We start from the raw sequence: 9,435 nt of genomic DNA, 5'->3' as shown, positions 1-9,435 counted from the left end.
TTTCCAAGGAATACTCCTAGACGATTGTATCGTAAGCGGAAAAATATTTTGAACAGACGGGAAGACAAGTTCCCATCGGAATTTTTACCGGGCATCTAGATCTGTTTTTTTCTTCTTTTATGAAAGAATGTGAAAAAAATAGTGCACCTAATGCCAAGCATAAAAGCGAACCTTTTTTGGAAAACATCCCAAATGCAGAATTTATTTCTGAATAACCCAAATTGTGCATTTTGCGCTCGAAACTTATTGCGCGATTTTTAATACCCGAACTACGGAAAAAATCAATTAATCAGGCATGAGGCAATCTCCGGAACATGTGCATTTGCAGCATTAGAAAAATTGTACCCGTATAACACACCGGCCTATTCTCTCATGTAATTTTTATCAAGGCATCCGTATGATGTTCGAAAAGTAAACAGGTTTACTCTTGTTCTGAGTGCACATTTCATCTAATCCCTGCAATTTTCGTCCGCGACAGAGAATTCCGTCGAGCATTGCATTTCGATTTGCTTTGAATTACGCCGTCCCCGTGAAGTCGATCAGGAGGGAATCGAGATTTAGTCCATCTCGAGCCTATTGTCTCTCATTATTCAACTCGGCCACGGTTTGGCGTGCCTTTTCCTTAAGCTGTCGGGCCGGGTGTTCCCCTTTTCCGGCCTTACCTCTTTGCCGGTCATACGTATGCATTGACTCCTGTTTCATGCCAACGCGATGACCCGTTTTGGCAGCTGTTTCGCCTTCCTTTTTAAACTTACGCTCTGGTGTCACGTGCTCCTCTTTCTTTCTTCTTCGTTCTGACCAGACGCTTCAATTGTCCCTTTATCCGAGCTTCCCGTCGATCCAGCTCGGCAGCGGTCTCTCTAGCCTCTTCGGAAGCTCTCGCTAGAGTTGTCGCGTTTTGTTCCCACCCCAGCCGATTACGCGCCCGTTTCGCATTCGCAGCGTTGATATCTTTACACTCCGCGATACTCTGATGCTTAGCGGGCTTTGTCTGGACAGAAGCGGCATCGCGCCTAAATGGTTCCTTCACTCTTGCAATGGAGCGCGTCCGGGCACTTAGGAACTCTGTCCCAGCTCTGAAGTGACGCAACAGAGCTGTCGTTACTATTCCGTAGTCATCCATATCTTCATCGGACAGGCTCAGTACGACAATTGCAGGCTGAGGCGGCGAAAGGGACGCTAACATCTGGCTCCAAATGTATTTGTCCAATTTAGACACCTCCCAGCTACTTTCACAGCTGAACAGAAATTTCGAAATGTCTCGCCTCCCCAGCTTCCGTCGCCAGTGCTCTCGTCGACTTCTGCCAATATGTGCCTTTTCGCACACTTTAAGACTTCCTTCTTCACTCTGCTTTCTCACTCTCCGCTTTTGCCGAAGGTACGCACCTTCGTTCTTGACTGCGCCTCGTAGCATCTCAACCTAAAGCTGCAATCTTTTCAACTCCCGCTCCTGTTCCTCTTGCTCGGCCGCTACCCGTTGCTAACATCAGCAGCCCGTCTTTGCTTAATTTGTTTACATCCGTGATTGGCGAGAGCCGACTACAAAATCTCCAAACTAATCACTCACCCAGTCAGTGGTGATTAAATGCACTCGATTCCTCGGATGGAACCCAGTTCTAGATCATCTGGCAATACGTAGTCGTTTAATCGCTCACCCAACCAGGAGCCCTCGATGGACGCCGTGCGTTCCCAAGTCGGGAACTGCCAAGTCCGGCGATCCCAGATCGTCGAGGTTGCCTTGGAGCGCTTGTCTTCACACCTGTCCTTCACGCTGCGCTGCGACGAAGGTGACTCCCTGAGCCACGTAGCGGAGCTCCGTTGATCCTGGATCCTCAAAGGCGCTCTGTCGTCAGCAATGCTCCAGACTACGATGCGATGGCATATGCACTGAAGAAAGATGGAAAACAGGGCCACTATTTGCGGGCTGGGCATATACGTACTATACACGTGCGGCACTGGGACATCTTAAAATGGTAGAGTCTGGGAGTGCCAGTGAATCGGACAGGAGGTAATATTTTTATAGGTGTCCGTGTTTGCTTCCGCACGTACGCGCAGAACGCTCCGCACGTGTGCGTCGTGCAGGTGTCGCACCTGCTCGTCCACGTCATCAGGAGCCGAATATTTTGCATCCCAGATCAGCCACACCAGTCTCGCGTGGTTTCTCTCGCACCTGCGATGTCTGCACAGAGAGGGCTTTTATGGGGACAATGCACGACCACACAACACGGCCTGCATTCACAGCTACTTCGCTCAAGACATCTGAATTCCACGAACACTTTGCAACTTGGAGCTGCCATATTGGATTTCCAGGGGTGCCAGATGTAGCGCGTGAAATTTCGGAAAACCGTAACCCAATTTCGATGGAGGCGAAATTCTCGATGCCCGTGTGCTGGTCGTTGTCAGTGCACGGTAAAGTACACCAGGTGGTCGAAATTTCCGGAGCGCCTTTCATAGCCTGAGTCGCTTTGAGACGTTAAACCGCAATAACCAAACCAATGGTATGCATTGATTGTACGTAATATATGACGATAAACATGTAGGCTATGACAAAAATTTCTTTTCTATGTGTTTTCAGAGCGATGATGAGTGATTGTTGACACAGCAAGCGCATTTGAAAAATTTATTTTAATGTGGTTATTTTCGCACATATTTTAGCCGTCGATCTTCCGGCTTCACATATGAGATTATTTGTCAACATTAGCTAACAAATTTCAAGCCTGCCTAATGCTTGGTGAACGCCCCTGCTGCAGCGACCACATCTCGAAACCGCCCGGGAATGGAGGCGTACAACGCCGGAACGAGACCGGGAAGCGAAAGAAGGTGGTCCCATTCTTCTCTGACTGCCCTCCACAAATCCTCTCATGTCTGAGCTGAAATGGAACGACGAGCCAGTCGCCTCTTCATTTGCCCCCATACGTTTTCAATTATGTTTGGGTCTGCACCTTTCGGAGGCCATAGCAATACTTGGGTGCCAAATTAATTTTTCAAGGGTTTTTCCAACTTTCCTGCGTAGTAATGAGGAAAGAAGCGCGAGAATCACAAAACGAAAAGGCATGAATTAATACAAAAATGAAATTTTTGAAGAACAAACGGCATAGTTCTTTACGGCAAAAGGACGAAACGTTAGCGGATATGTAATTTTCTCCTGAGAGGTTAACACGCTGGAGTGGTAGTCATGCATCTGTGCGTGCGTGCGTGCGTACGTGTAATTCCCGGAGCCCTCGGCATCGGTGCCTCGCATAGCCTGAGCTGCATCGCGACGATAAGCCTCGCTCTCCCCATCGCCCACTTCCGCGCACTCTATCATGGAGTGTAATGGTGGGCTAAATGTGCTTTGCATTCGGAACATAGTGAATCGATCCCATTGAATCCAAGGCTTATGAGAAATGTTCTGCGTCTTTTTCTTCGTTATGATACACATAACTGTCTGCACTTAACCACCGAGAATGAATATAAATTAAGGTTCTTTCACTGTGTTCTTTCTGTGGGAGGTGTTTAGAGAGACTGACTAGAATTTTCAACACGCTCCAAATTATGTTATAATCTCCAAGTACGACAGAGATTCTTCTTACCTTGCGGTGTGGATAGGGCTCCTGTCTCGTTGAAAGATATATACCCCATCTTTGAATGGGCCTTCCAGCGCAAAGGGAACGAGGACTTGCTCTATAATTTGAATGTATTGGTCCGCGGTCAGGTTCCCATCAATGAAATGCAGCGGTCGACGTTCGTTCCAGGTAACGACGCCCCACACGCTGATAGTGCAGCGCCCACCAGCTGCCAATTGTTGAATGCACTTCTCGTCGTATCTGTAAAATGTGCGATGATACTCAGCGCCCGGATGTTAGGAAAAACCAAGACGGCCGTCATCACCTTTGACGGTCCCATTGTCCCAAAATATGTTATCTACTACGGGGGCGAGACGGCATGCTACCCCTACCACCCGACGAGACAAGTGTGTTATGTGTGTTTCCAGCAAGGCCACCACTCCGACGTGTGCCCCACACCTAATGTGCGCGCGTGTAGCCAGTGCGAAACGCAAAACCCGCCGACTGGACATTCCTGCACTCCAAAGTGCGTGATTTGTGGTGAGGCCCACCCTACCGGGTCGAAGGACTGCCGCGAACGACTCAAGAAAGTCAGAAGGCAGCAAACCAAGACCGCCCTCAGCAACGCTACAGGTGAAAACGCCAGCAACAGCGGCGGACGCGACAGCAGACGCCGCAGCCGCGGTGACCGCAGCAGACGGCCGCGGTGGTTCAGCTCGGAGGGAGAGACATCACGGAGCCGCTCGGGATCCCGCTCATCACGGCATCGCTCGCCCCAGTCAACCACGGATATCCGTGGTATATCCGAGTAAGGTCCGAATCTCCAGTGCCAGGCTGGGATGTCCATAGGGCATGCCTACGTATGTCCATATTCGGATATACGCATCGGAGATTCTGTGTATGTACGAGGGACGTTCGTTTTTGGATGGCTGGCGGACATCCGCCGGCGGATGTCCGAGGAGTATCCGTAAACATCCCTCTTGGGATGTGAGCTTACATGACATATATAATTTGTTTTCCCTCAGACGAACATTTTAAAACAAATTCTATTTTGCCAATGCCAAAATTCACACAATCACATTTCTACCACCAACTAGTTTAATATTCAGATTGATTAAGATCACTCAACTATGGTGTTGATGTTAAAGAACCAGAATTAAACGAATCGCTTGGCTTTCTGGCGCCAGTGCTCATAATTAACGCCCTTTTATCCTGCAGCACTCCTTCGAGGTAACCGAGGCATGTAGCCATGCATGTAGCCATGCATGCTGCCTTCCATGGAAACAAACCCTAATAAACTCCTACCAGGGGCCGCGGCAGAGCGGTAAGCCTAAAAGTCAACCCAATCCAATCTATCAGCCAAGCCAATATTGGTGGCGCGATGGTCTCGTTGGTTTTCGTCGCGTGGTGCTCCTTTCGACCTTTACTTTTGCTGCAATGTGCGGTTTGTTCGCTCTGTGGTTGCTTGGCTGTGCTACAAATGTGTTGTGTCATCTACGCGCTCGAAAAGACGTTCGTTTGATTCTGAGGCTCTCGTGAAAAAGCTCCGGTGTCGTCTGACCCCTTGCCGAGACATGCTTTGTTGCTTTGGGTGAAAGAAGCGGCCATGGTGTTAACACTTGCGAGGTAAGTAACTGTGCTTGAAAATTACTTTCAGGGTGTTGCTGTGGGATGACTAAACCGCATTAACGCAGTTGTACTCTGTTGCGCTACTTGTTTGCCACGGAGTGGAAGTTGCAAGCACTATGCATTAGCTGCCGCAAACGTGTTTCTCGTGTTTGTGAAAAAAAGTTGAGACGGTGTGTAGTTGCATGGTGTGAATCTTAAGGCAATTGCGCGTAGGTTCATAATTACGATAAAACAGAATGCACGAAAAGCATAGTGCCAGGACGGTGTTAGTTTTTCAGTGCTTCGCGACTTAGTTTTTCTTACTTTTCTGTTGCCTTTGCAGTGTGGATGTGGCCCGGCTACCGAGTGTATTGGTGCCTACATTAATTATGCCAAGCCGTGGAAAGCACAGGTAGGTTGAAAATGTCATATAAAAGTTGTGCATACTTCCACAGCTTATTAATTTATTTATTAGGCTTGCCAAATGGAAGTCTCCAACCATCCACTCACTACACAGTACTTTGCACTGTGCAGTAGCATTGTTTAGGAAAGCTTAACTGTTGTGTTAAATTTGCGAGCTTCAGTCACATTTTTCACTTACTTCCCAATCACTGAGTGCAATGAGCTCTTGCAGTGCTTTGGTATAACTTTGCCAAACATGTTATGCCCACAGGGCTCAATGCTGAGCCAGATAGCAGGACCATATATGACACCCCTAGAGCCACATGTTCCTGGATTGTGACCAAACCTCTCTTCCTTACTCCTGTGCAGCTGTGGATCATCAAATATGCTGTCAGTGCCCTGATGCGTGATTCATCAGTGAACCCTGTGGGCATTGTAGTTTCGACAGAGATTGTGTTTTGCTGCATCGTTGACAACGTGCAGTATAAGGTGCTCTCTCGTACTTTATTTTCTTGTCCATACAGTGTGGATGTGACTGACCTAAGCTAGCAGCTATATAGTACCTGCAGCTTACAGCAGCAACCTTCAGGTAAGTTTGAACTACAGTGCAAGTTTGACCCTGTCACATAATGGATACTTTCCTTCTGTTTGCCCTGTGCAGCGGACGGTATCTAGCTATACTGCAGTGTACTTGTACAATAATGGATAAAAATTTGTGGGATGAGAGTTTTGTGAAACATTTTCTCTGTGCTGTTAGCCAGAGCAATTTAATCAAAAGCCCAGAATCAGGAGGGGACATGGATACTCGATCTTATTGAACAAATTTCAGCTGACTGCCTGGCGAGGTAATGCAAAAATAAATATTTTCGGAAAATCGACATCCAGCAAACTTCTCTCTATGAGTGTACCTTGTGCCCAACCTAAGTCATTAGCTAGCTTGCAACGATGTGGTAAGGATCCCTACTCTTGCACTTGAATTTTTTTGACCATCAGTGTGGAAGTGACTGCCTGTGGGAGTAGCTGTGGTGTCTTGCAATGTAAAAGACAAAAGAGCTACTACTGGGGTGAGTTGGAAATACATACTTGAAGGAATTGGTGAGCGCTATAGAAACACATGGAAAGGGACAAACGCACAGGACGAAGCGCTTTCTAACTACTGTTTAATCTCAGAAGAAACATGACTATATACACACATTTGACGACAAGAATGAAGGAAAAACAGGTAAAAACTACGCGCACTTACAACAGCCGAAGATTACTGTTCTTGAGGGAGGTTAATTCTGTTCACCCTAACATCACTGAAGGGGAGCTGACGCATTGCTTATCTGGAGCAATGTGCATTGCAAAAGCTTCGATAATTTCTTGTTCCCGTCTGTTTCTAGCCCTACCTATTACTTTGGTGTTTTTTAGCAAGGGTATGCATTTACAGTGTGCGAAATGAGGTGCCAGATTCCCGGACTTTGCAAGTTGTTCACTTGATCTTTCGTGTTCCCGGAGCCTCTTGTTAAGGCATCTTCCCGTTTGCCCTGCGTAAGTTTGTTGGCAGCTGAGGGGAATGCTGTAAATGACGTTTTCGTCACACTTTACATAGGTGTTTTCGTGTTTGGTGTTGCACCCAGGTTTCTTTTTGTGGTCTTCATTCTCGTTGACCTTTTTACACATTCCAATGAGCTTATTGGGAGCTGAAGAAACCACCTGGACTCCGTACTTGTTAGCTGTCCTCCTTATTCTGTGGGAGATATTGTGAACCTACGGCATCACAGCAGGGCGTCCCTCGTAGCTCATTTTCTTAGTTTTGTGGGACCCAGTAACTTCTCTTAGTAAGCTTTCAGCAATGCCGCAAAGTAACTGCTCCGGATAACCGCTCTCCTTCAATTGGGAGACCTGTTGGTCTACGCTCTGAATTATCGAGTGGGGGCAAGATTTTCTTATAGCTGGTTTCTGGCAAGACGTAGCTACAGCTCGCTTTACAATTCTGGAATGACTGATAATTCACAGCGTAGACCAGCAGGTCTCCCGATTGAAGGAGAGCGGTTACCCGTAGCAGTTACTTTGCTGTACTGCTGAAAGCTTACTAAGAGAAGTTACTGGGTCCCACAAAACTAAGAAAACGAGCTACGAGGGACGCCCTGCCGTGATGCCGTATGTTCACAATATCTCCCACAGAATAAGGAGGACAGCTAACAAGTACGGAGTCCAGGTGGTTTCTTCAGCTCCCAATAAGCTCATTGGAATGTGTAAAAAGGTCAACGAGAATGAAGACCACAAAAAGAAACCTGGGTGCAACACCAAACACGAAAACACCTATGTAAAGTGTGACGAAAACGTCATTTACAGCATTCCCCTCAGCTGCCAACAAACTTACGCAGGGCAAACGGGAAGATGCCTTAACAAGAGGCTCCGGGAACACGAAAGATCAAGTGAACAACTTGCAAAGTCCGGGAATCTGGCACCTCATTTCGCACACTGTAAATGCATACCCTTGCTAAAAAACACCAAAGTAATAGGTAGGGCTAGAAACTGACGGGAACGAGAAATTATCGAAAATTTCGCAATGCACGTTGCTCCAGATAAGCAATGCGTCAGCTCCCCTTCAGTGATGTTAGGGGGAACAGAATTAACCTACCTCAAGAATAGTAATCTTCGGCTGTTGTAAGCTCACATAGTTTTTACCTGTTTTTCCTTCATTCTTGTCAGCGCGTGTGTTCCTCCCTCTTCTGTGTATGATATGAAGTCAAATGTGTGTATTTAGTCATGTTTCTTCTGAGATTAAACAGTTGTCCTGTGTGTTTATCCCTTTTCCGTGTTTTTATAGCGCTCACCAATTCCTTCAAGCTTGCAATGTACACGCATTGTTCATGAACTGGTACAAAGCTTTGCAGTCGGGCATTTGTTTTTGCAGTTTTTTTGGAAAAGCAAAATATTTTGTATTGCAAGAAATATTCTCACCTCTGTTGCTTACAACTTACTAGTTGTTCAAGATGTAAACATGCTTTCGGAGCGGCAGATGACTAATTTACTTGGCACGGTGGACTTACTGCATACAACTGAATGGTGTCTGTCAAATTCGCTTGCTTTAATGACATATTCTGAACTTAATGTTTACTGTTTTCTGCAGAAGACGTCCCCGGCTTGTCTACAAATTCATCATGGTCTGTACAGTATCCTTCCTGCTGCTGTGTATGGCCGGCTTGATGAATTCCTCATGAAGACTGAAGACGGCATTTATGTCATAATAAAATCATCCCGACTGATATGCTTTGCCATTTTGGTCGATTGCTTTACAGATTCATGCAGATTACATACAGCAAGGTGTATGTCCGATTTCAGACACTCTGCGGGCTTTTAATAAGCCCAGTGGCCCTGGGAGGTGCACTGATTGGTGGTTGTAGTTCTGGCTTGCCTCATAATGGTGAAGAATGCATTACCTGCAAATATCCTCAAAAGATCCGCCGGCGGATATCCGAGATGGATATCTGTCGGCAGTCTAAATAATTATATTTGTACCTCCGTCGGAGGTCCGTGCGAGAGCCGTTGGACGTCGGCGGATCTCCCACGGATATCCGTATATCCAGTAAAGGACATACCTCGGACGTCCAGTGAATGTACACTGGTTGATTGGGGCGGTCCCATTCGTTTCCCCCCCTGCCACCCCCTGCGGGGACGAATGCCGGGAACCAGCACCGGAAGAACGAAGACACCGGGTCCGCCCAGAGAAGCAGCAACAAGGTGAGCTGGAGAGCCGATGCTCCCGGGTTTGCTCCACATTCGGGTGGGACTGGTAACAAACTCAACACCAATACAAACAACGCAAACAACCGTGACCTTGAACATGGAGACGCAGAGAAAGCAGCACTTAAGCGCGAACTAGAACTTGCTC

At 47.1% G+C, this 9,435-nt stretch overlaps 1 long non-coding RNA gene across 2 annotated transcripts; it reads left to right on the top strand.

The window, feature by feature from the left end:
* Positions 1-4,899: 4,899 nt before the first annotated feature.
* Positions 4,900-8,809, top strand: LOC149343995 (uncharacterized). 2 transcript variants are annotated; one of them, XR_016283165.1, is made up of 4 exons: positions 4,900-5,171; positions 5,497-5,565; positions 6,080-6,144; positions 8,674-8,809. It is a non-coding gene; the product is annotated as an uncharacterized LOC149343995 (long non-coding RNA). The 2 variants fall into 2 exon arrangements; XR_016283164.1 differs by lacking the exon at positions 4,900-5,171 and having other exon boundaries at positions 5,179-5,565.
* Positions 8,810-9,435: the final 626 nt, after the last annotated feature.

Source organism: Amblyomma mixtum, chromosome 5, assembly GCF_055824585.1.
Source record: "Amblyomma mixtum isolate Tamu chromosome 5, ASM5582458v1, whole genome shotgun sequence".
Taxonomy (NCBI): Eukaryota; Metazoa; Arthropoda; class Arachnida; order Ixodida; family Ixodidae; genus Amblyomma; species Amblyomma mixtum.
This window is presented reverse-complemented; position numbering and strand designations above follow the sequence as displayed.